Source organism: Loxodonta africana, chromosome 24 (genome assembly GCF_030014295.1).
Source record: "Loxodonta africana isolate mLoxAfr1 chromosome 24, mLoxAfr1.hap2, whole genome shotgun sequence".
Lineage (NCBI taxonomy): Eukaryota > Metazoa > Chordata > Mammalia > Proboscidea > Elephantidae > Loxodonta > Loxodonta africana.
The window spans coordinates 35,258,290-35,286,096 of record NC_087365.1 but is presented as its reverse complement, the minus strand read 5'-3'; the positions used below and the strand labels follow the sequence as shown (position 1 = coordinate 35,286,096).

Sequence of the window (27,807 nt, the reverse complement as noted above, 5' to 3'; positions counted from 1 at the left end):
GCCTGTTAAAACAGGCTGGTCCCAAGGCCCTACTATGGGCCAGACCCTCCCATGAAGCAGCTGAATTTGAGTCTTAAGAGGCAGTCCCTGGAACAGAACAAGCGGATACTGCGTGGTTTAAAGTCAGGAAAGTTATGGGTCAGGGTTGTATCCTTTCACCAAACTTATTCAATCTGTATGCTGAACAAATAATCTGAGAACCTGGACTATATGAAGAATGGGGCATCAGGATTGAAGGAAGGCTCATTAACAACTTGCGATAGGCAGATGACACAACCTTGCTTTAAAGTGAAGAGGACTTGAAGCACTTACTGATGAAGATCAAAGACCACAGCCTTCAGTAGGGATTGAACCGCAACATAAAGAAAACAAAAATCCTCACAACTGGACCAATAAGCTACATCATGATAAACAGAAAAAAGATTGAATTTGTCAAGGATTTCGTTTTACTTGAATCCACAATCAACCCCCATGGAAGCAGCAGTCAAGAAATCAAAAGATGCATTGCATTGGGCAAATCGGCTGCAAAGGACCTCCTTAAAGTGTTGAAAAGCAAAGATGTCACCTTGAAGACTAAGGTGCACCTGACCCAAGCCATGGTGTTTTCAATCACCTCATATGCATGCAAAAGCTGGACGATGAATAAGAAAGATCAAAGAAGAATTGATACCTTTGAATTGTGGTATTGGGGAAGAATATTGAATATACCATGGACTGCCAAAAGAACAAACAAACCTGTCTTGGAAGAAGTACAACCAGAATGCTCCTTAGAAGCAAGGATGGTGAGTGTTCGTCTCACATGCTTTGGACTTGTTATCAGGAGGAATCAGTCCCTGGAGAAGGACATCATGCTTGGTAAGGTAGAGGGCCAGTGAAAAAGAGGATGACCCTCAACAAAATGGACTGACACAGTGGCTGCAACAATGGGCTGTGAGGATGGCGCAGGGCTGGGCAGGGCTGGGCAGCGCTTCATTCTGTGGTACATAGGGTCGCTATGAGTCGGAACTGATTTGACAGCACCTAACAACAGAGTAAGTCCTGGGGGAGTGTTTTTCAGCAAGCTCCCCTGTGCCACTCTTATGAGGAACAGTTTGAGAAGCTCTGCCTTGGGGAGCCCTAGGAGATGGGGGTAGAGGGTGAGGAGTACTGAGCTGCTCCCCTTTTAGCTATTTCACGTACTGAGTTTCTGCTTGCTTGCCTATGAAAAGAGGGCTCTGTGGCTAGAAGTTTTTAAAGTCACTGCTTTGCAGTCCATTCTGGTTAAGCCTCTTGCTCCAGCAGGCAGGTGCCTGGCTGGGCTAGGCTGACCAGGTAATGACCATGGTGGAGGTAGGCAGAGGCTCAGCAAGCTGACTGAAGCTGCCCAGATTCTGAAGTGACACTCTGTTATCAGCAGTGAGGCCTGGAAGGGGAAGTCTGTGTTATGGGGAAGGAGTTGAACTTGGAGTAAGTGAAGGTTTTCTATCAGCCCCAGCCTACAGGCTCTCCCCTTCTCTCCAGACTGTCTCACTCTGGCCTTCAGGTCAGCTTTGGCTCTTTTCCTAGCAGAAATGTACTCCTGAACCTGTGTCTCCCGAAGCCCCGTTTCCCTCCTCACTTCTTTCAGAGCTCCACCCATCATTAAGCCTAACAGGCGATCTCTGGGGACCCAAGAACCTCTCTGAAGAGACAAAACTATCATTCTTTGCAGGTGATAAGCTTATTTACCTGGAAGATTCAAGATATTTCACAAAAAACTAAAGTGGCCAGTGACAAAACAATAACTAGATAAAAAGCCTTCAGACCTGCCCTGTCACCTTCACCTGATGCAGCCTCTCTCTCACAGGTGGGCAGCTGCCTAGAACCAGGTGGGCCCAGAGTGTTGGCCAGCCCCAGGGCTGAAACTATAGGAAGCCCAATTCCTGAGGAGTCAGCAGAATGCAGGCCTAGGAGACAGGAGTCCTGGATTCAATACCCTGCTCTCCAAGCCAGGGATTTGCTCTGTGAATTTGAGCAAGTCCATGCCCCACTGTGGACCCCCAAATGCTCTCGTGGGCCCCACCAGGAGCAGTATAGGAAAGACGCAGGAGCACCCATGGGCTTTGGGCAGACCTAGACTTAAATCCCAGCTGTGCAGATTGGGAAAAAATCTTTGGAAACAATTTATCCAATAAGGGTCTAACCTCTAAAATGGATAGAAAACTGCAACGATTCAACAACAAAAAAACAACTCAATCACAAAATGGGCAAAGGACATGAACAAAACCTTCACCAAAGAGGACATCCAAGCAGACAACTAACATATGCTCATGATCATTAGCCATTAACTCATTGCCATCAAGTCGATTCCCAAGCATAGCAACCCTAGAGGACAGAGTAGAAATGCCCCATAGGGTTTCCAAGGAGCAGCTGGTGGATTCAAACTGCAGACCTTTTGGTTAACAGCCACAGCTCTTAACCACTGCACCAGCAGGGCTCCCATTAGCCATTAGAGAAATGCAAATCAAAACTACAATGGGATACCATCTTACCCTGGATAAAATGGCACTGATTAAAAACAAAACAACAACAAAAAACAGATAACAATAAATGTTGGCAAGGATGTGAGGAGACTGGAACCCTTATCTGTTGCTGGTGGAACTTTAAAATGGTATAACCACTATGGAAAATGGTATGGCGCTTTCTCAAAAAAAACAAAAAAACTAGAAATAGAACTACCCTATGATCCAGCAATCCCACTCCTAGGTATATACCCTAAAAAAAATAGAGACCTAAATATAATGACACAAACAGACATGTGCATACCTATGTTCACTGCTGTAGAGGGTCAGTAAAAGAGAGGAAGACCCTCAACGAGATAAATTGACTCAGTGGTTGCAAGGATGGTCTCAAGCATAGTAGCGATTTTGAGGATGGTACAGGACTGAGCAGTGTTTCATTCTGTTGTACACAGGGTTGCTATGAGTCGGAACCAACTTAATGGCACCTAAGAACAACAACAACATGTTCGTTGCTACTTTATTCACACTAGCAAATAAATGGAAACAATCCAAGTGTTCACAAATGGATGAATGGATAAGCCAACTGTGGTACACACATACAATGGAATACTATACAACCATAAAGAACAATGATGAGTCTGCAAAACATATTACCACATAGATGGACTTGCTAAGTGAAATGAGTCAAGCATATAAGGACAAAAACTGTATGATCCCTCTTTTATAAGAAGATGAGACTAAATATAGAGAAACCAATGTTCATTGGTGGTTACCAGGAAGAAGGGGTGCAGTGGGGAAAATACATTTTATACAGTACAGACTAGTTATTTTTGGTGATGGGAAAGGTGGAACCAATTGTGGATGTAGTGAGGACAGCACAACCAAATAATAACAAGCGTCTGAACACACATTAATGGTGTCATGGATTGAATTATGTCCCCCCAAAAACGTGTGTATCAACTTGGTTAGGCCTTGATTCCCAGTATTCTGTGGTGGTCCTCCATTTTGTGATTGTAATTTTATGTTAAAGAGGATTAGGGTGGGATTGTAACACCCTTACCAGGTCATATCCCTTATCCAATGTAAAGGTAGTTTCCTTGGGGTGTGGTCTGTACCACCTTTTATCTCCCAAGAGATAAAAGGAAAGGTAAGCAAGCAGAGAGTTGGGAACCCCATACCACCAAAAAAGCAAAGCCAGGAGCAGAATGCGTCCTTTGGACCTGAGCTGAGATGCTCCCAGACCAAGAGAAGAGCTGACAAAGAGAGAAAGCCTTCTCCTGGAGTTGATGCCCTGAATTTGGACTGTGGCCTACTAGACAGTGAGAGAATAAATTTCTCTTTGTTAAAGCCATCCACTTGTGGTATTTCTGGTATAGCAGCACTAGATGACTAAGACAGATGCGTATAAGCAAACTGGCATACAGGTAGGTACAGATGCATACACAGATAAAAACAGATGGAAGTATCCAGGAAGTATCCATAGGTACATGTAAATACGAATATATGGGCACAGGCACATATATACATTGAAGACACAAATATGGATACCTCCTCAGACATAACCAAACACCTTCCAACGTTGGTTTACTGGTTTTGAAGGCTTAGGACCATAGTCCAATGGGACAACTCAGTCAACTGGCTTAACATAGTTCACAAAAATCATGGTCTGCATCCTAGTGAATAGCGTCTGGGGTCTTTAAGGCTTGCGAGTAGCCATCTAAGATACAACTACGGGTCTTGACTCACCAGGAGCAAAACAGTAAGAAGGTAACCAAAAATGCAGAGAAGAAACAAGTCTGGAAGAGTCACAACCTCATCTACCCTGAGACCAGTAGAAGTATGTGGTGCCTGGCTACCACCACTGACCATTCTGACTGGGGCCACAATAATTGTTGGTCCCAGACAGAATTGGAGAAATATATGGAGTAGAACTCAAATTCTTATTAAAAAAAAAAAAAGCCAGACAAACTGAAACAGTAGAGAACAGAGGACCCCCTGAGACTGTCGCCCTGAGACCCTCTTTAAACCTAGAACCAAGCCTATCCCCTGAGATCACCTTTTAGCAAAATAGCAGAGTGGCACACAAAATGAAGGATATTACCTGTAAAAATAATGCCCTACTTAAAAACCATCAGTATGAGACCAAAAGATCAACAATGTCTCAAAAGCAAAGATGAGAAGATAAGGGGGGCAGGGAAATTAGACTACTAGAAAGGGAAAAAACAGAATGCAAATAAAGAGAATGTTGACACATTGTGATAAATGTAGCTAAAGTCATTGAACAATTTGTGTGGAAATTGTCAGATGGGAATCTAACTTACTGTGTAAACTTTCACCAAAATAAAAAAAAAAAAGACAAAACTGCAAAGAAAAAAAAAAATCCCAGCTGTGCTGCTTGCTGGTTGAGGATGGGGTAGGCCTTGGATAATCTCTGCCCAACTGGATTAAGGATTAACAAACATAAGGCATGTAAAGTGATTAGCACAGGGCCTGGCACATGATAAGCCAATAAATGTAAGCAGTTGTTTATAAGTCACCAGGGTGAGCCTGTAAGGAAAATTCGAGGCTTTCTAATTCTTGGGTGGCCCCCCCCAAAAAAGAAAGCAACCCCAAAACTAACCATGTGAAGTGGGTTTGGAAGCTTTATCTTTCGACCTCTAATCTGGAAGAGAAGGTGGAGAGAGGGAAGAGGAGGAGACAGGGAAAAGAGAGTGAGAGAAAACTGAGAAGAGGCCAGAAAAAAGGAAAGAAAAATCCACAAAGCAGGGAGAGGCCTGGCTGCCCCAGCTTGGAGGAAACAAAGATGACTTGGCTGAAACTGTCAGGACAGGATAAGCTCTCTCTCCTGTTCAGAGCCTTCCCTAGGCTCGCCAAACCAAGGCTTAGAGGGACACAGCCCACCTAGAAGTACTGCCTGCTGTCAATAGGGACATTGAAGCCTTGGGTTACCTCCAGGTAACCAGTGTAACTCCCCACACGGCTGCCACCTATGGTGGCCTCCTCCCATGGGAGCAGGCAGAGATGGCCGCGCCCAGGCTGATAACAAAACAACCTGCCCATTCAGCCTGCTACAGCACTGCCAGTCACTCAGGACCCAGGGACCCCTTTCTTGGGATCCTGATCCTGACTTGGCAGGACTCTTCCCGCTAGGTCCCGCCCTTTCCAGTCCTCTCCCTGTCCCAAGCTCCTGTTTCTCAGGCTAAAGTTGCAACTAGGGGAAAAGTACTGTTCAGACTGTAAACCGGAACCACAAACAAGATGTTCCAGTTGCCACTGACCAGCTATGTGACCTTCGGGGTGTCACTTCTCTCTGAGCAACGGTTTCCCTCATCTGGCTGATGAGAGCAATGACAAAGGCCATCTCTAAGGTTCTCCCAACTCAGACAGCAGCTACAGTTCACTGGATGTGTCTGAATCAAAAAGGGCAAAGGACTTGCTTTAAGAGTGGGCTAGGCTGGGCTCTGCTGAGAATGCAGTGGATATGGCAATGGCCAAGGGTTATTATGATGATGACAATTATAACTAAAAATCACATCAACAGAACCTTAAGCAATTTCCAGACAGCTTCCTCATTATCTCCCAGGATACACAATCTGGTGAGATAGGTATGGTTGAATGATGATTACTCACATTTGGCAGAAGAGGAAAGTGAAGCAAAATTAAGTGACCTTGGTCTCAGGGAACATCTAGCTCAATTGGCATACATTGTTTAAAAAGAAAATGTTCTGCATTCTACTTTGGTGAGTAGCGTATGGGGTCTTAAAAGCCTGTGAGCAGCCATCTAAGAACTTTACTGTTTCACCCTTCGGGAGCAAGGGAGAATGAAGAAAGCTAAAGATACAAGGGAAAGATTAGTCCAAAGGACTAACGGACCACAACTCCCATGGCCTCCAGCAGACTGAATCCAGTACAACTAGATGGTACCTGGTTACCACCACTGACTGCTCCGACAGGGATCACAATAGAAAGTCTGGGACAGAGCTGGAAAAAATGTAGAACAAAATTCTAACTCACAAAAAAAGAACAGACTTACTGGCCTGACAGAGACTGGAGAACCCCCAAGAATATGATCCCCGGACACCCTTTTAGTTCCGTAATGAAGTCACTCCTGAGGTTCAGCCTTCAGGCAAAGATTAGACAGGCCCATAAAACAAAATGAGAGTAAAGGGGCACACCAGCCCAGGGGCAAGGACTAGAAGGCAGGAGGGGACAGGAAAGTTGGTAATAGGGAACCCAAGGTCAAGAAGGAAGAGCGTTCACATGTCGTATGTCCTGGGGTTAACCAATGTCATAAAACAATATGTCTGCTAACTGTTTAATGAGAAGCTAGTTTGTTCTGTAAACATTCATCTAAAGTTCAATTAAAAAAAAAAAATTAAGTGACCTGTCCTAGCTACCAAGTGGAGAGAAAGTGGAGCTGAAGAGGAAGTAATAACTATTGAGCACCTGTATGCTACCTCATGAAACATGTACACGTGTGTTGTCTTGATCTAGTCCCACCACTACCATCCTGTATTGTAGGTGCCACTGTCCCCATTTCACAGAAGAGGAAACCAAGGCTGAGCAAAAGCAACTGATTTACCCTAAAGTTTATGATTGTTTCGTTGCAGAGCATGCATCTGGACCTGGGCTTGTGGGGCCCCAAGGCCTGTCCTTTTTTTCCGGCTTCCTGTATGTGCTTTGGGTGGCAGGCTCAGGACTCTCAAACTTAGTTTTCAGATGCTCACTCAGGGCATCATTTGGCAACCTTGGAAGGTAAAGGGGGTGACAAGAATTCAAGGGTCTCTGAGATGCCACTCTTGCCTCTTCCTCACCTCCCAGGCCAGTCTGGCCTGAAGTCTATCGACTGTGCTTCTTCCATGTTCTTGGTCTCTATCCATGCCACTGAACCCTCCCTCTCAGCTTGCTTAAGAGCATCTGAGCTGGTCTCCCAGTCAACAGTCCCATCTGCCCCCTCTCCCAACAGGCTAGCCTCCTATCTACGTCCACCTGGAGAGCTGTGTTGCTGAAATGCAAATCTGATCCTTCCTGGCTGCCTTAATCCTCTTGTTAGCTCCCCACCACCTGTAGGATTGGTCAAACTCTGCAGCCTATGTCAGATCTGACCCCAACCTTTTTCTTAAGGCCTTATTCCAACTACTCACCCCACCTGTCCCCACCACTCACCACCCTCTGACCACATGGAGCCATCTGGGGTTCTCCTAACAAGGCATGCTGCCTTTGTGTGTGCTACTCCAACTACTTGGAACATAAATTCCAACCCAAACACCATCTCTCTCCTCATGAAGCCTCTTTTTTTTTTTTTTTTCATAAATAGCCCCACCCTGGCACCTGGTATATTGTCCTGTGGTATTGCATCTTTACATGTCTATCCCCATCCCCAGTCTGGGAACACTGAGTTGTATTCACTAGGGCCAACACAAAGACATTCATGAATGTTGAACTGAATTGAATGTAGCCATAATAATAATAATAATACCTAACATTTGCCAAATATTTACTGTGTGCTCAGCACTGTGCTAACCATTCCATTTCTGCTGCCTCATTTAATATTCAAAATAACCCTATGAAACAGATACTATTATTAATTCTGTTTTACAGGTGAGGAAAGAGCAGCTCAGAGATGAAGTCACTTGTCCAAGTCTACCAGCAAAGCCCAAATGACTCTAGAGCCACTGCTAGTAACCGCTACTAGGTACGCCATCGATCCCAATACTCTCATTTTACAGAAGAGGAAACATATAAGAGACGGAAAGTGACTTGCCCACAATCATGTAACAAGGCTTAGACCCAGATCTTCGGTATCCTCATTCAGTGCCAACCCCCCTTCTCATTTTTGCAGGATTCTGATCCAGGAGGACACAGAACACAAGTTCGGCTGTGTCTCCTGCCTCCCCTAGAACCCAGCAGCTGCCTAGACACATACTGAGTGCTCAAATCTAGGACCAGGGAATGCAGTTATAAAAAAGACATCTAAATCTACTTCAGAAAAGTCTGAGGCCTGATTAGATATTACGAGGTCAGGGCTTGAGGGGACACTCTGAGTATCATTTAGTGCCATCTCCCATTTTATAAATCTATTTATTCAACAAATTTATTGAACACTAATCATAAGGCAGGCACTGTTCGAAGCACTAGTAAGACTGAGAAGCAGGTTCCTGGACAGATGGCATTTACAGTCTAGGGGGAGGAGACAGACAATCAAACAACTAACAAGTTAATGTATAATTACAAATTCTCATAAGCACTACGAAATACAGAGAGTGAGTGCTTAGAACATATAAAAGGAAAAACTAATTTAGCCTGGGGAGTTGGTAAAGCCTCCCTCAAAGGTAACTCTTGAACTGAAATCTAAAGAGTGAGGGTTAACCAAGATAAGAAGGAAGGGAAGAGTATGTCTGACAGAAAGAACAGCGGGTGCAAAATCCTGGAGGCAAAAGAGCTTATGCGGCTGGGGGGAACTAAAAGGCCAAGTGGCTGGTTTAGAGAGGTGCACAGGGACTGGATCCTGCCAGGCCCTATCGGTCAAGGTAAGGACTGGAGTACCTGGTCCAGAGCAGGTGCTGTCAAAGCGTCATTGAATTAATCAGCAGAGGAATGAAGATCACAAGGAAGTCCTGGCACTTGAAACCAGAACCCCTGCCTCCCAGACTAGGACTTCCAGGCTACTTCAGGTATGTAAGTGTGAAGGGTTCAGGGGAGACTCTCCAGGCATTTCTGGGATCACCCTACCGGAGGTTCCCCACTCCATACTTGCACCTCTCTTGAGCTCTAGCGTGCATCAAAATCATCTGTGTTTGTTAAAATACAGATTGCTGGGCCCCAACCCCAGGGTTACTGGTTCAGTACCCTGGAGTGAGGACCAAGAATTTGCATTTCTGAGTTCCAAGGTGACCCTGCTGTCGCTACTGCTGGGGAGGCAACCACACGTTGAGGGCCACTGTTCTAGACTAGGGTATAAGAGTGGGGTGGGGATGGGGACCATGGCCAGGATCCTTGAAAGCTAGAGGGGTGCATCCTTAAACCTGGGGAACAATGAGACAAACTCTAACACTCTGCGGAAGGGAAAAAAACGAAGGGGCCTCAAAATCCCAAAGTCCAGCTCACTCCCTGCTCAGCCAGCAGACTGAAGCTTAAGGAGTTTAGACCTTTTCGCACAAGAGAAGCTCAATAAAAATGTGCTGGATGGAACAGATAGATACATAAAAGGTTTGACCAGAGCCAAGAGGAGACCCCTGGACCAGACTCCAGGGCTATCGAGCTCCAGGCCAGCCTTTCCCCTGTCCTGGGAAAGGAATTCAAGGAAGGGACAGCAAGTCCAGCCTTCCCCAGGCTCTGCTGCCTTTGGCAGGAAAACATTTTAAGAATTGCAGAAATCTGCTTTTGGCTTCCAATCTTACCACCCTCCTTCCTTTTACACTCACAGCTCCCTCCCTTTACACTCCAAATCCTGTGCACTTCATCCTGGCAAGTCAAGCAGCAGAGGAGAGGCGAAGTTATAGAAAAGAAGAACTGGAACTACGGAAGAATTCTTGCACTTAGATAGCCTTCTTCCAGAATAATTCCTTCCTCCTGTAAAATTCTCTGTTTCTTTCTATCCTGGTTTGCCAGTCGAACCCCAATCTACCTACAATTCAGTAACTGCATCTGAAACCCACAAAGCCAGGAGCTAAATTCCCAAATCTATGTTTCTAAAATAGAATGGCCCTGGACAGAATGTTTCTATCCTATACTGTTGTTGTTATTGTTAGGTGCCTGGTGGAGCCCGTTCCTCCAACTCATAGAGACCCTATGGACAACAGAACGAAACACTGCCTGGCCCTTCACCATCCTCCCGAGGTTGTTATGCTTGCAGCCACCGTGTCAATCCATCTTGTTCAGGGTCTGTCTACCTTTTTTTCACTGACCCTCTACTTTATTCTAGTTGGCCGCAAAGTGCCATTTGTCTTGAAAACCCACATGAACAGACTCACTAATATACAAATAGCTATATGTTTATAAAAACAAATATATCAGAACTCATAAAAACACACACACACATACATAAAGAGATAAGCTATTCACTGATAAAACATACCCATGTACCCCCATGCAGAAGAACACACAGGGACATACACATGCACACAGACCACAAATGTAGAAAAACATGCACACACAAATACAAGGGAAAGGGGTAGAGACACACCCAAAGTCATCCCTCTCCAAGTAGACAGGTTTCCCCAGAGGAGATTCCTTGGAGTGGGCCCTGGCACTTTAAGAGAGTGGGTTTCCCTCCTTGTCCTTTCAGGGCACCTGAGGTGTGGCTCTACCCACCGGAGCTCACAGGGGTGGTGCCAGTGGGCGGGGACCTGGTGAGGCCCTAATCTGGCCTGGGAGACAATCCCAGCACCGTGACAGGAAATGGATCCCTAATCCTGTTGGGTCACTAGCCTGGGGACCTCTGCCGCCGTTCCCTCTCCCCCAGCCACACACCCACACCTCCCCACACACACCCCAGCTTCAGCAAGGCACGCCCTCTGCTCTAGCTCCGCCCGGAACACAGGCTCCGCTGTCAGCTCAGCTCCCTCTGGCCCCCCGGGGTGTGGCCGCCCATCTGCCAGCAGGGAGTCTCTGCCTGGCTGGGGCGTCCCTGCCACCCATCGCCCCTGCCAGGTGCCCGGTTCCCGGCGACGGCAGCGCCTCGGCCGCCGCCCCCACCCTTCCCTCCCGGCAGTGCAGAGACAAAGCCGCGCACACGCACACAGGGGCTACGCGGGGCTAAGCCGGCGCACACACGCCTTCACACGCGCACAAACGGGGAGTTACACTGGGGCGCGCACACACACTCCACCACACACACACACACACACACACACCCCGCCACAGGCTCCAGCTATAAGCGAAGGTATTGGCACACACCCTCAGCCAGATGTACACACTCAGCTACACATTTGGACACACCCTCTCACAGACACATTCATGGATAGACATACGCAGACACACACACCCTCACCTCAATACACACACACACCACCCAGTCCAGACGTATAGAGACATACAGGACACACATCCTCACACACACACACACACACACAGATGCACACACGCGCGCACACACACCGAGCATCCACTTACACAGATCCAGGGGCACACGCGCACTCACACCCAGCGCACACCCGGAGACGCGTGGACCCCGACACGCATAACCTCGCCAGTACCGAAACGCACGAGCCAAAGCCCAGGGCTCGCGGCTCCGGCCCCCGCCCCCCGCCTTGGTGGCGTCCAGCCCCTCCGGAGTCTGCTGCCCGCCTGTCAGTCCTCGGGAATGGGGGTCAGAGCCCATAGCCCACAGTGATTCCTCCCTCGCCAGGAACTCCGATGCCATGGGGCCCGCGGGACCCCAAGGACGACAGCGGGGGCGGCTGACCTGTCCGCGGCGGCGCGGCTTCCGGGCGCTGTCTGTCCCTGGGTCAGCGCGTCCAGCGGCCGCCCGGCGGGCTCCAAGGCGCGCTCGAGCTGCGTAGAAATGCCGGGCTTGCTCGCTAGCTCGCTAGCTCGCTCGCTCGCTCACTCCCTCCCACAGCGCTCAACCCCCTCCCCGCCCGCCCCCCACACCCCTTTCCCCCTCCGCCCCGCCCCGGTCGGCTCCCCCCGAGGAGGAGGCAGCGGCGATCCCGGCCGCCCGAGGAGCAACCAGAGAGCAGCAGCGGCAAGTAGCGAACAGCCGGGGGAGCGCCGCCGCTGGGGCCGCCGGAGCCGGGGCTGCGCGTCGGGAGGAGCCGCGCTGGCCCCCGGGGAGGAAGGAAGGGAGGGGGCTGAGCCCGGCGAGCCGGCCTGGCGCTCCCGGTCGCCGCTTCCCCACGTGGGCCCCGCGCGCGGCGCCTACCTGAGCCGCCGCGGCGCTCACAAGCCAGGGGCGAGCGGCGAGGCACCGAGGAGGAGGACACTCCACCCCAGGCCTCCTTGCCCTCCCGGGCCCAGCCTGGTGGGCTCGGGCCCCGCCCCCGCCTCCTCCCGGGTCCCCGCCAGCGACGACCTTGGTTTTCCCTGGCTAAGACGCCTCGGCTCTCTGCCCTGTGCCCTGGACTAACCCCGCGGCCCAGCGCCCAGCTCGCCGGCCTCTTCTACCTCCACCCGGACCTAGACGACGCCCACCAGGCTCCCGGCCGCCCTCCCATTGTTCCCGCGGCCAGAGTTCCAGGAGGTTTGCGCCGTGCCTTCCAGTCCTCTCTCAGATGCCAACACCTCTGGACTCTCTGGGGACTCTCCAAGGGCTGAGCCACTGGCTCTGGGACCCCAACGTCAATCCTCCATAGCCCCGACACGCCTAAAGGGCTTTTCCAAATTAGGGTTATAACCACCACCGGGTTATAGCTAGCTGTTGCTTCAGGTCCTGTTTTGAGTACAGACTGAGGCGCTGAGAAAGGAGGGACTAGCCCAAGTCCAGGGAGTCCAAGAATGCAGCCAGGGAGAATGTGGGACACAATAGATGTCTCCATTCCATAGAGGAAGAAACGAGAGAATTCTTGCCCCCAGGGCTCCAGGGACAGGGCTAGACCCTCCTGGAGTGTTTGTGAATAAGGAGCCTTGACCTCTTTTGTTAGACACTAAAGCTAGACATGGTGGGGAAGAAGGCCTACCAGGTGCATAAACTTGCTGGGGCTTTTGATGGAAGTCAGGACATATGTAAAGGCCTACTAAGTGCAGGGAGGAGCCCTGGTGGTGCAACGGTTATGCTTTAGGCTGCTAACAGACAGTTGGAACCCACCCAGCAGGTAAAAATACTTACAGCGTAGAAAGGCCTTTGGGGCAGTTCTACTCTGTCACATGGACTATGAGTCGAAATTGACTCTATGGCACTTATAACAACAACACTAAGTGCAGAAGCTTTCACCTACTTTATCTCACTTAGTCCTGACAACAGTCTTACGTGGCATCTGTGATTATCGTGATTTTGTAGATGAGAAGCCTGCTCTAGGTCTCTCTGCCAGGCAGCACAGAGCCCAGGTGTAGCTGCACATTCAGGCTCTTCACCGTGGACCCCATCTCAGTAATAAGGATACTAAGTGCTGAGGGAGCAGCTGAGAACATAAGAAATCAAGGAGGGGAGGCCTATTTGGGGCCTTAAGGGACTCACAGAAACTAAGAGGGTAGGACCGAGGAAGCTGAAACCCAAAAGCAAAACTGAGCATGACTTGTCCAGGGGGAAAATTATAATGAATAATTAGAACTGTGGTTGTTAGGTGCCATCAAGTTGTTTCTGACTCATAGGACCCTATGTACACCAGAACAAAACACTGCCTGGTCCTGCACCATCCTCACAATTCTTCTGTCTTTGAGCCCATTGTTGCAGCCGCTGTGTCAATCCATCTCATTAAGGGTCTTCCTCTTTTTTGCTGACCTTCTACTATACCAAGCATGATGTCCTTCTCCAGGGACTGGTCCCTCCTGATATAACATGTCCAAAGTACATGAAATGAAGTCTTGTCATCCTTATTTCTAAGGAGCATTCTGGCTGTACTTCTTTCGAGACAGATTTGCTCGTTCTTCTGGCAGTCCATGGTATATTCAATATTGTTCACCAACACCATAATTCAAATGCGTCAATTCTTCAGTCTTCCTTATTCATTGTTCAGCTTTTGCATGCATATGAGACAACTGAAAATACCATGACTTGAGTCAGACATGCCTTAGTCTTCAAGGTGACATCTTTGCTGTTCAACACTTTAAAGAGGTCTTTTGCAGCAGATTTGCCCAATGCAATACGTCATTTGATTTCTTAAATGCTGCTTCCATGGGCATTGATTGTGGATCCACGTAAAGTGAAATCCTGGACAACTTCAGTCTTTTCTGTTTATCATGATGCTGTTTATCAATCCAGTTGTGAAGATTTTTGTTTTCTTTATTTTGAAGTGCAATCTATACTGAAGAATCTAGTTTTTGATCTTCATCGGTAAGTGTTTCAAGTCCTCTTCACTTTCAGCAAGCAAAGTTGTGTCATCTGCATATCGAAGGCTGTTAATGAGTCTTCCTCCAATCCTGATGCCCTGTTCTTCTTCATATAGTCCAGTTTCTCAGATTATTTTCTTAGCATACAGATTAAATAAGTATGGTGAAAGGATACAACCCTGATGCATACCCTTCCTGGTTTTAAACCATGCAATATCCCCTTATTCTGTTCAAATAACTGCCTCTTGGTCTATATACAGGTTCCACATGAGCACAATTAAGTGCTCTGGAATCCCCATTCTTCACAACGTTATCCATAATTTGTTATGATTCACACAGTCAAATGCTTTTGCATAGTCAATAAAACACAAGTAAACATCTTTCTGGTAGTCTCTACTTTTAGCCAAGACCCATCTGACATCAGCAACGATATCTCTGGTTCCTGGTTCTGAATCCAGCTTGCTTTAGAACTTATGATAATTAATTTGTTTGGAACACTTACTATAGTCAAGCACTGTTCTAAGAGCTTTGCTTGCATTAACTCATTTAATCCTCATAATAGCACTGAGATAGAGGGCATTCTTATCTCTACATATTAGGAAACAAACACAAAGATATTACACAGTTTGTAAAGTGGCAGAGCCAGGATCCAAACTGAGGAAGCTGATTCCCAATCCTGTACTCTTAACTACCACAGGCCAAACAAAGCTGCTTGAATGCCTGGCAAAGGCATTTAAACTACTAGATCACCCACCACGTTAGGACTCTATTTGGTTGGTGTCTTCAGTCTTTCTGTGTATACCCAGTGGCTAGCACACAGCCTGGTATGTAGGCCTAATTTGTTAAATGACTGCATGATGGAGACATGGGACCGAGTGAGGAGTGTTGTGTGCAGCGTTCTATTACAGCTCTCTCTGCTCTGCTGGGCAGATGTATCAGTGGTTTTAGATGAAGCAGAGGAAGGCATGAAATGTTGATCTGCTGTTGCCCTGATGTTAGCAGGGACAGTGAACACTCCAGAAACCATAATTAGTTTCCAAAAGATCTCAGCAGCCTTGGAGGCTGAGCTGGAACTAACAAGATGAGGCCTTCTCTGTGGTCCCAACCAGAGCTGTCCCATAAAACTGTCTGTGATGATGGAAATGCCTTAGATCTGCACTGTCCAACATGGTAGCCATTAGTTACTCATGACTATTGAGCTCTGGAAATGTGGCTGGTTTAGCTGAGAAACTAAAATTTTAATTTTAAGTAATTTAAATTTAAATAGCTACCTGTGGTTAGTGGCTATCACATTGGACAGCTCAAGTCCAAACCATCAAGTACCCAAAACAGAAAGAATCTAGATTAAGATTCAGTTAAAATGACTTAAAGGTTTGAGTTGATCTCGAGCTCAACAATGCAATGTAGAAAAAAAAAAAAAGGAAAAGAATGAACAGAGGGAAAGGGAGAGAGTGAAGCGGGGGGAGGAAAGAAGGAAGAAAGGAAGGAAAAAGTGAATGTAATGTATGTATTACAGCAACAGAAACCAGAGGTGAGACCAGCTCTGTGCTGCCCTAGACTGATCACAGTTCAGCAACAGAGCTCAGCTCTGGGCCCCACACTCTGAGGGGCACACTGTTACACGGGAGGGTGTCGGGAGGAGGAGGACAGAATGTTGAGGACCTGGACCCCATGTTGTATGAAGAATGATTGAAGTGGCCTGGAGAAGGGAAAGCAGAAGGAGGATGCGGTGGTTGTCCCCAAACATCTGAAGGTCTGTCATGCAGGAAGGGAATTTGATTTGTTTCCTATTATATAAGTCTAATAAACAAAACAAACAACTCTGTATAAGCTAACCCCTAGGCCACAAGCCCAGGGAAGGATCTATGTCTAATTTATCTTCTGTTCCCCTCAGCACCTAGTCCATCCAGGACCTGGTCCACAGTAAAGACTGACTACAAACTGGGTACCAAAAAAAAAAAAGACAAACCCATTGCTGTCGAGTTGATTCCGACTCATGGTGACTCCACGTGCTATAGAACTGCTCCATAGGGTTTCCTTAACTGTAATCTTTATGGAAGCAGTTCACCAGGCCTTTCTTCCATAGCATCCCTGGGTGGATTCAAACCACCAAACAGGTTAGCAGCTGATCAAAAATCACTTGCGCTACCCAGGCTCACAGATTTGCTGGCTGAATGAATAGGAAAGAATTCAACAGGGTTCCAGTGGATGGACATTCAGAACAAGTTGAGCTCACTATAAGGAACTCTCTAAAAGAGCTATCCGAGAATGGAATGGGCTACCTTGAGAGTCATGAACTCTCTGTCAATAAATGTATGCAAATAAAGGGTAGGTCTTCATCTGGAGGCTGAACCAGGTACCAGGCGACCCCTCAAGTTGAAAAATTAACAAGTTCTGTTGGGACGAGAGAGAGAAGATCAAGTCTGTGCTTTGGGAACAATTAGCTGGCTATATATATAGAACAAATTGATGGAGAAGGACCTGAGGCAAGGAGGACCAGTTAGGAACCACTGCACTGATTCAAGAGATAAGAGAATAGACTGGGTGGCAGTGGGAATGGAAAGTCAAGGATAGCCATGATGTGAAAGGAGCAATGATACCAGGCTGAGAGTCAGGAGCCACAGGTTCTAGTCCTGCCTCTGCCATTAACTTCTTGTGTCATCCTGATAAATCTCTTCCCTTCTCTGGATTTCAATTTCTCTGTGAAAGACAAAACAATCTCCAAGGTCCCTTCTAACTCTGTGGATTCTGTGTATGGAAGAGAGATTATGAAGGATAAGTGGGATGTATGGTATTTTTTTTTTTTTTTTTTTTTTTTTGGTATTAGAAAGCCTTTATAAGCTTCCAGGTAACAATATCATTATTATTAATTATTATTATTTAAAGCCTTGCCAGAGCTTGATGACTGGATTGGTAGGAGGAAGTCAAAACCACAAACCAAACCTGTTGCTGTCCAGTCAAATCCAACCCTACAGGACAGAACAGAACTGCCCCATAGAGTTTCCAAGGAGCACCTGGGGGATTCAAACTGCCAAAGTTTTGGTTAGCAGCCGTGGCTCTTAACCACTGTGCCACCAGGGTTTCTGGGAGGAGTCAAGTGGGCTGTATTTGTAGCAATGTGGGTGAGGGGCAAGGGTCTCTGACCCTTTGAGAGGGTCAGCTAACCACTCTACACCTCCTCCAAGAAATGTGAAGACAGTGTTCTGTGTCCTGTCACCTAGTGAACTGCTTCCTCATTCCATTGAGCCACACCCCATACTTTGCTAAAGGAAGCAACCAGTTCTAGGAAAGGTTAAACTCTGCCCTCCTCCTTTTAATGTTTACAAATGAGCCCTAGTCTGATAATTTCCTTTCCTCAATTAATAAGCTGGCAGCATCCCATATAAAAATAGCCACCATTACTGAGCCTTTACTATATGCTAAACACTCTATCTACTTAATTTTCTCACCCTGGGAGGTAGCTATAATAATTATCCCCACTTTATGGATAAGGACACCAACGGCTCAGGGAGATATGTAACTTACCACAGTCACAGAGCTTGTAAGGGGGATTCCAATACACGTCTGTGATTTCAAGCCTGCTTTCCTAAAGGCTTCCATTGCTTTACTATGTATTTTTGCAACAACTTAGCAAGGAGGGCAAGACCTGTATTGTTGTCCCCAATTTACAGCTGGGGAAACAGAAGCTTAGAGAAGCTTAAATTAAATCACTGGACAAGTCAGTGAAGTCTCTGGATGTGCAGCTCAGGGTTCTTTCCACTTCTCTGTGCAGTGTTCTCCTCCTTTCCCTGCACCTGCCAGGGTGATAGGTAGGGACTTAAGGAAAAGACTTACTTATCCTTTTCCTGGGGCGAAGGGAAGAGTTTCTGAAAGGCCAAAATTAATTCTCCTCCCCTCCCCACCACACACACCCCAGCCCGGGGCCTTGTGGTGCTAAAGGCTCACAGAGTGAGTCATGTGGTGCTAACCTGCCAGAAGCACCAGAGCACAAGGTGCTAAACTGAGTTTAAAGGGTTGGAAAAGTAGGTCAAGTGTTCTCATTCCCAAGAGTACAGCCCAATTCCATCTCTACTCATCTCTTCTCAAAACAGCAAATATTTAGGGAACACTGTGCAAGGTGTTGGGGGCAGAGGTGACACAATGACAAATCGGAATGGGTCTCCACCTTTCAGAGGGGATGAGACAATCGGTACAAGGTTATACACACACACACACAGAGTTGTGGGGACACACGGTGATTAATTTCGAGGAAAGGAGCTCACAAAGGTGTTGAGATTGGAGTGGAGTCTTGAAGAGTGAGTTCAGCACACAAAAGAAGTAGAGGGGGCACTCCAGGCTGCAGGAATGCACATGCAGAAGCCCTAAGGCTTAAATATATTCGGACTCTATCTAGCAGGCAATAGGGAGCCATGGAAGGCACGGTGGCTTTGGAAAAAGACTGTCTGAGTTTGAACCCTGGCTCTGCCCCTTCACAGCTGTTTGACCTTGGGCAAGTGATTTAACCCCTGTGGTAGAGGTATTATTATTCCAAATTATTTGCTCTCCCCCTTCCCAGTAAGACAATTATACGTCCTAGTCAGTTGCCATATGACTTCAGTACCTTCCAGAGGAAAGAGTACATTTCCCCAACCCATTGTCAGGCTTGACCAGGTTACTTACTTTGGCCAATGGAAGCTGAGCTGAAGAGCAGAAACTTGAAGAGCCATTGCGTGTTTCAGCCTGAAATCTTACTCCTTTGTCCCTGTCACCAGAATAGCATGTGCTGTGTAGGGGCTGCGCCTTTATCCTGCATTCTGGAGAGAAAAAACTTACGAGGCAGAGCTGCAGCCAACCCACAGCTGCTGATGTACAATGTGAATGAGAAACCTTAATGGCTGTAGCCAATGAGATTTGGGGGTTGTTTGTTATCACATCGTAATTTAGCAAACACTGACTGATATACCCCACTACAGGGTGGGTGTTTTCAGTGGTACCTACTGCAGAGAACTCTTGTGAGGATGAAATTAGATCATCTTATGAAAAATGTATAGCCACTTCATCAGGGTGTTGTATTATAAAATGAGCACTCTGCCCACATATTTATGAAATTTTGATATATGACAGAAATGGCATTTGCAAAAAAGTAGCAAAGGATAGACTGCTTACAAAATGATACTGAACAACTGGGTATCCATTTGGGAAAAAAAAAAATTGGATTCCTACCTCATAGCATACACCAAAATAACCTTCAGTCGGATTAAAGACCCAAAGTTGAAAAATAAAACTTTAAAATCTTTAGAAGAAACTAAAAAGAACATCTTTAAGACCTCAGAGTAAGGAAGAATTTCTTAAACAAAACACAAGAATCACAAAACTGTGTGTGTGTGTGTGTGTGTGTGTGCTTTAAGTGAAAGTTTACAATTCAAGTCAGTTTCTCATACAAAAACTTATACACACATTGTTATGTGACCCTAGTTGCTCTCCCTACAATGTGACAGCACAGTCCTTCTCTCCACCCTGTATTCCCTGTGTCCATTGAAGCAGCTCCTGTCCCCCTCTGCCTTCTCATCTCACCTCCACACAGGAGCTGCCCACATAGTCTCACGTGTCTACTTGAGCTAAGAAGCACACTCCTCACCAGTATCATTTTATGTCTTGTAGTCCAGTCTAATCTTTGTCTGAAGAGTTGGCTTCGAGAATGGTTTTAGTTTTGGGCTAACAGAGAGTCTGGGAGCCATGACCTCTGGGGTCCCTCCAGTCTCAGTCAGACCATTAAATCTGGTCTTTTTACGAGAATTTGAGGACTGCATCCCACTTTTCTCCTGCTCCATCAGGGATTTTCTGTTGTGTTCCTTGTCAGGGCAGTTATTGGAGGTAGCCAGGTACCATCTAGTTCTTCTAGTCTCAGGCTGCTAGAGTCTCTGGCTTATGTGGCCCTTTCTGTCAAGTGGGCTCATATTTTCCTTGTGTCTATGGTGTTCTTCATTTTCCTTTTCTCCAGGTGGGTTGAGACCAATTGATCCATCTTAGACGGCCGCTTGCTAGCTTTTAAAATCCCAGACGCCACTCTACAAAGTGGGATGCAGGAAGTTTTCTTAACATGCTTTGTTATGCCAGTTGACCTAGATGTCTCCTGAAACCATGGTCCCCAGACCCCTATCCCTGCTACTCTGTCCCTCAAAGTGTTTGGTTGTATTCAGGAAACTTCTTAGCTTTTGGATTAGCCCAGTTATGCTAAAAAAATGCTAAGCTCCCCTGTATTGTGTGTTGTCCTTCCCTTCACCTAAAATAATTCTTGTCTGCTATCTAATTTTTTTTTTTTTATCTAATTTAGTGAATACTCCTCTCCCTCCCTCCGAACCCTTGTAACCATCAAAGAATGTTTTCTTCTGTGTTTAAACCTTTCCTTGAGTTCTTATAATAGTGGTCTCATATAATATTTGTCCTTTTGTGACTGACTAATTTCATTCAGCATAATCCCTTCCAGATTCCGCCATGTTATGAGATGTTACATGGATTCATCGTTGTTCTTTATCATTGCGTAGTAAGAATCACAAATCTTGAAGAGAACTGATATAGTCAATGACATTAAATGTAGAACTTCCATTTATCAGAAGACTCTGTAAAGAAAAAGACAAGTCACTGACTGGGAGAGAATCTCTACAATGCATTTGGCTCACAAAGGATGAGAATCCAAAATACATAAAGAACTTCTAGTTTTTAACAATAGATTCTTAGATATGATACCAAAAGCATGAGCGACAAAATAGATAAATTGGACTTCATCAAAATTAAAAATGTGTATCAAAGGTCTTTAGCAACGAAGTAAACAGATAACCTACAGATTGGGAGAAAATTTTGAGGAGCCATATATCTGATGAGGGTTTGATATCCAAAATATATGAAGAACTCCTACAACTTAATAAAAAGGCAAACAACCCAATCAAAAAATGAGAAAACAACTCGAAGAGACGTTTCATCAAAGAAAATATACAAATGGCCAACAAGCACATAACAACATGTTCAACATCATTAGTTATTGTTGTGTGCCGTTGAGTCAATTCCAACTTATAGTGACCCTATATGACAGTTTTTTTTTTTATATGACAGAGTAGAACTACCCCATAGGGTTTCCTAGGCTGTGATCTTTACAGGAACAGATGGCCAGGTCTTTTTGCCCACGGAGCTGCTGGTGGATTCAAACCACTGACCTTTTGGTTAGCAGTGGAGGGCTTAATCATTGAGCCACCAGGGCTCCATTATTAGTGATTAGGAAGATGCAAATCAAAACCTCAACGAAATACCGCTTCACCCCCATTAGAATGATTATGAATTAAAAAAAAAAAAGAGAGAAAACTAGTGTTGTCCAGGACATGGAGAAATTGGAACCCTCATGAAATTGCTGGTGGGAATGCAAAATGGTATAGCCACTGTAGAAAACGGTTTGGTGGTTCCTCAAAAAGATAAACATGGCATTACCATACAATCCAGCAATTCCATTCTAGGTATATACCCAAAAGAATTGAAAGCAAGGACACAAAACAGATACATGATCACCAATGTTCATCTGCAGCACTATTTACAATAGCCAAAAGATGGAAACAACCTAAATGTCCATCAATGGATGAATTGATAAACAAAATGTGGTATGTTGGAATATTACTTAGAAAGAGAAATAAAGTCCTGATACATGTTACATCGATGCACCTTTAAAACATTATGCTGAGTGAAATAAGTCAGACACAAAATGACAAATATTATATGAGCCCATTTACATGAAATATCTAGAATAGGCAAATGCACAGAGACAGAAAGCATATTAGTAGTTACCAGGGTTTAGGGGGACGGGGAATAGAGAGTTATTATTGCCTAACGGGTATAAAGTTTCTGATTGGGGTAATTGGTAAAGTCTCTCTTTTATTATCCTGGTGGGTGTGAAGTGGTACGCACTATACTTTTTGCTGTATCTGAATTATTTTGTCCTAATTTTTAATTTGTTATTTAATTTAAAAAAAACTACTGGGGTGGCTGATGTGGAGGATGGAATGGTAGGGGTTGGGACAGAGACCAGGAGAGAGAAGTATGCTGCATATGTCCCCCACAAAGAAAAAAAAAAAATTTTTTTTTTTTTTTTTTTTTAGAGGGCTGTGGCAGAGGACATGGAGGAGGAGGGGCTGGGGTAAAGGCCAACATAAATCTCAGAGTGGAATAAATGCATACAGGGTGTCAGCCCAGAGCAGCTCTTAAATGAAGCAGATTTTCTGGGGGGCCCCAAATCCTTTCCCTCACACAAGAGCCAAACTGCCATTGAGAAGCTGTCAGAAATTGACATTGGAGGGAGGGGCCTAATAATTCAGGAGAAACTTATTCACTGGTGATTTTGGACTCCCTTTCTTTCTGTGACCTACGTTTCCTAATACGTGAAATGAAGGATTTGGAGTTAACAGTCTCCTTTCCTCCAGCACATGCTAGGATTTTATAGTGATGGGTCCTTACTGAGTGGAAAGAAATTCTTGGGACCAAGGTTTTACATAGAAAAAGCTTTCTGGCTTTTATTTTCTAAAAATAAATCAAGTTCGTGTTCCCTTCGGCAGCACATATACTAAAATTGGAACAATACAGAGAAGATTAGCATGGCCCCTGCACAAGGATGACATGCAAATTCATGAAGCGCTCCATATTTTTAATATGTATCAAGTTGTGTATAAGTTTTTATGTGAGAGACTGACTTGATTTGTAAATTTTCACTTAAAGCACAATAAAAATTATTTAAAAAAAATTAATAAATCAAGTTCAAAGACAAGAGGAAAGAGGCAGCAGGTATTTGGATCCCAAGGATATTTGTGTTTATGAATACAAATGTTTTATTTAGAATTTAGAACCAACATCAATGAATTTTCAAGGCAAAATTTCTTTCTGGGGGAAACTCCGTTAAGCCAGTTTAATTCCTTGATCAATTATCTTTATGGTACAATTAAACTGTTTCTAGCTTTTTCTATTTTTTATTTCAGTGAAATTGTTTTCATTGCGATCAATTCTTCATGAAAACTTGACTAGAAGAATCAGTTTTGTTTTTGTCCATTTAAAATATTTATTGATTATGGCTACTGGAACTTTGAGGCATCTTTTTTATTGTCTAATTTTTCCCGGAAAACCTGGTGGTGTAGTGGCTAAGTGCTATGGCTGCTGACCAAAAGGTTGGCAGTTGGAATTCACCAGGCATTCTTTGGAAACTCTATGGGGCAGTTCTATTCTGTCCTGTAGGATCCCTATGAGTTGGAATCAACTCTAAGGCAATGGGTTCCCCCACAATCAGGTCAGGTTCTACAGATCTAAATCCTGTCCAAAAACATTTGACTCTTCTGAAAATTCTTGCCCTGTGCAATTTTAGGACATATTCATTATTTTTACCAGTTCTTGTATTAGTTTCCTAAGGGTACTGTAACAAATTACCAGAAACTTGTAGGCTTAAAACAACATACATTTATTCTCTCACAGTTCTGGAGCCCAGAAGTCCAAAATCAGAATCACTAGACTGCACTCTCTCTGGCGACTCTAAGGGAAAATCCATTCCTTGCCTCTTTCAGCTTCTGGTAGCTGCCAGCATCCCTTGATTTGTGGCCGCATCATTCCAATCTCTGTAGTCACATTGTCTTCTCCTCATTTGTGGTGGTCAAGTCTCCCACTCCCTCCCTTTTGTAAGGATACACATAATTGCATTTAGGGCCCATTTTGATAATCGAGGATAATCTCCCCATCTCAAGATCCTTAATCAAACTTGCAGAATCTCTGCCATGTAAGGTAACATTTATAGATTCCAGAGTTTAACCCAATGAGACCTAACCCATTGCCATCTAGTCGATTCCGACTCATAACGACCCTATAGGACAGAGAAGAACTGCCCCCATAGGGTTTCCAAGGCTGTAAATCTTTACAGATGCAGACTGCCACATCTTTCTCCCAGGAGAGGCTGTTGGGTTTGAGCGATTGACCTTTTGTTTAGCAGCCAAAAGCTTTAACCACTGTGCAACCAGGACTACTCCCTGATATATTGGAGGCCCATTATTCAGCCTACTACAGTGCCATTCATTATAGGCTGGATAAAATACTGAATTGCATTTATTTCTTAGTTTATCCAAAAATAATTGTCAGCAATTTCCTTCAGCTATTCTGGGATTGCTGAATTTGTTTAGGATTCATCTACCATGTTGCTAATACAATCCTCCTACATATTCCTGATCACTTTGAATATAATACACTAATTGTCCACATTTTTGGCAGAGCAAAGAGCAAACAATGGACAAATGTCCTTGGGGGAAAAATGGAGGAGTCAGAATATTCTTCTTTTGGATGGGTATAGGACTCATATAGGATTTATGTAGCTAAGAGCAGAAGAAGGAGATCAGTTCTCTCCTCTAGAGGGGACAGAATCAGCAGATAATGCAACAGGAGAGACTTAGATTGGCTATCAAGAAACCTTCCTGAGAGTCCTCTCACCACTATAGAATGAGAGGATCGGGCCAGTAATTTCTAAGACCCCACCAGTTCTAACAGTTCATAACTCTGTTAATAAAAAAATGAATAGGGTTTCACATTTGCTGAGTGCCTGCTGCTAGTGTGGTACTGTGCCAAGTGCTTTTTAGCATTAGCTTATTCAGCCCTGACAATGACTCCATGAGGTTGGTATTACTAGCCCCATTTTACATATAAGGAAATAAAGGCTCAGATAACTTATTCTTAAAGTTCCAGAGCTAGGAGGTAGCACAGCTGAGAGCCAAGGCAAGGTATGTCTGACTCCAGAGTCTTATGCTCGCTGCTAGGCTATCCCTTGTAGCTTCTTCTCCAGTCATTATGTCAGGTCCCAGAGACAGGGGGCTGCTGATACTGCCCATCTCCAGAAGTTTGGCTAGAACCTTTGCCCACCAATCTTTAAGGCCCTTTGCAAGTGCTCACCTTCCTTTGTAAATTGCTCCAGCTTCCATTTCCCGTGTGAAGTGGCTGCCACCCTGGGAGAATGAAGAGACTTGGCCAAGAATGGGAAGCCCTTTTTGGCAGAGGTGTGAGCAGAGTTGTTTTGAGCTCTCTGACCTAGAATGGGCAGAACAAAAAACAGACTAAGTTACAATGTAAAGCACACTGATATGGGTAAAAGATGCTGTACATAGTTTTATCAAAGGGTAGGATGGAACAATTTCCCATCAGTGGTTCATCTTCTGGCCTCCTGTCCCTTCTATACCTAGGTTGTCTGATTAATCCTCCCAAAGCACAGCTCTAACAAGTCTTAACTCCTTAGGTTGGTTTGAGGCCCTCCATGATGCTTCTCTATCCCTATTTCCAATTGCTACCAGTCTTGTACAAACCCCTATCCTACTCACTGCTCCCTGACCTTTCTCCTGTTTGGTAATAATCCACCCTTTTCTTTGGAAAACTCTTTGCTAACACATAGAACCTGTATCCTCCAATAGGATCCATCTTCCTGGCTAATTCAAGGGTGGGTGTATGACCTAAGCTAACCCCATTAGAATCTTTTATGGGACTTGTATGCTAGATGTAGCAGCTGTCTCACTTTCTTCTGATCTCACATAGCTCTTATCTGGACCTCTCTTAGGGTGCCTAGCACTTTCTACCTTGTGATATTTTGATTCTTGTTTTCCTGTGAAGTTGTCTCAAACCCTGCTTTCTTCAAGTGCTCAATTTTAACAAGTATTTACTGACTATCTCTTATACACTGGCATTTTGGTATATTCTGGGGATATGGAGTTGGATAAGGTATAGTGCCTTGTTGAATGGAAGGATGAATGAAAATGCTCCTTTGGGCCTCACCCAGATTACCACTGAGGATTTGAGCAGAAGAAAATAATAGAAACAAAGTCCAAAGTTTTTATCCTGGTATTTTAGACCTTTCATAATCTAGTTCTAATTTTGTCTACCCCTACACACATTCATATCTCCAGCCGAACTGAACTGTTTATTGTCCTAGAATACCCTGAAAACAAAAAAAACAAACCTGCTGCTCTTGAGTCAATTGCAACTCATAGTGACCCTTAGGACTGAGTAGAACTGCCCCACAGAGTTTCCAAGGAGTGGCTCGTGGATTCAAACTGCTGACCTTTTGGTTAGCAGCCAAACTCTTAACCACCGTGCCACCAGGGCTCCAGAATACCCTGAGATGTCCCCATTTGTGTCTGTTTGATCAGACGGTGGTCTTCTCCCACGATCTCTCTCTCTGTTTTCTTCTTCCTGTTTTCCTCTTCCATTGGTACCTTCCTCCATCTCTTTATTTCTCCCTCTCTCTTTTACCTTTTCTACCTTCTACTTCCCTCTTTTTTTTCTCATTCTTCCACTGTCTCTCCCTTCCCTTTTCCTGTTAGTGCTCCCTGAGCTCTCTTTTGACACTTTCCTCCCTTCATCCCACTTACCTCTTAATTTTCCTCTCTCTTTTTTTCCTGGCCCCTTCCCTGTCTTTCAGAGACCTGCCAGTGACCTTCACAGATGAACATAGTTCCCTCCTCTTGGGGCAAAAGATGGGATAAGACAAATCTAAATCAAATAGCTTCTAGATCTCATTCACAAGAAGCCCTTAAAGGGGCGTGGAAAGGAGAGAGGGAGAGGTAAAGGGGACCCTGAAGGCAGAGAAGAGGCTGCTTAGCGACTGCTGGTGAATCGACAGAGAGCATCATGTCAGTTATCTACCTCCAAGCCACCCCCAGCTCCTTTCTTTTTCCAATTATGAAAAATCAGAGCTACAAAAATCTTCGAAATTCATTTATACCACCTCCATAATCTTGCAGGTGGTAAACTGAGGCACAGCTAGGGAAAATAAGGCACAGAAAGGGGGAACAACTAGCTAATGTCACCCAGCAAATCAGTGGCTTATCAAGAACTGGAATCCCAGTCGTCTTGGCCTCCCTAGACCCATGAGTCCCCTTTCACCTGTACCACGATGCCTTCCTTTTTCTCTTCATTGGTCCCTCCCCCCTTACCCTGACTCCTACCCCCTAGGCTTGGGATTATATTTAAGGATTCTCAGTCACCTCTGAATGAGTACAGGGATCAGTGAAGTAGAGGCAGAAGACCCAAACCACCCCAGAAAGTCTGACCCTAAATCTTAGGGGCTTATTTGGTGGTGGTAGGGGTGGTCAAAGTGTCAATCTGGCCTGCAGAAGGCCCAGCCTCCCCTTGGAGGAGCACTGTTATAAGCAGCCTCCATTTGGTTAAGGTACACTCTGTTTTAGCAGGTCATCCTAGCAGGCCCACTCCTCACCCTCCCAGCCTAAGCTGGCTGCCTTAAGGCTGCATCTCACCTCATCTGTCAGTGGACTTAAAGCAGAGGCCACCCAGGCGCATTATGGTCCAAGCCTGCTGGTGGAGGTGGCTGGAGGTGGGGGGGAGGGGAGGGTTTCCAGCAGCTCTGCTTTCA

At 45.4% G+C, this 27,807-nt stretch overlaps 1 protein-coding gene and 1 non-coding gene across 2 annotated transcripts in view; one reads left to right on the top strand and one right to left on the bottom strand.

The window, feature by feature from the left end:
• Positions 1-11,962, bottom strand: part of EPB41L1 (erythrocyte membrane protein band 4.1 like 1) — a 144,058-nt gene extending 132,096 nt beyond the window's left edge. Inside the window, exon 1 of the mRNA XM_023550205.2 lies at positions 11,887-11,962. The gene's annotated coding sequence lies outside the window, so the exon portion shown is untranslated. The remainder of the gene's footprint in view (positions 1-11,886) is intronic.
• An 11,003-nt stretch (positions 11,963-22,965) lies between these two features.
• Positions 22,966-23,072, top strand: LOC111751134 (U6 spliceosomal RNA). The gene has a single exon (XR_002786222.1). It is a non-coding gene; the product is annotated as a U6 spliceosomal RNA (small nuclear RNA).
• Positions 23,073-27,807: the final 4,735 nt, after the last annotated feature.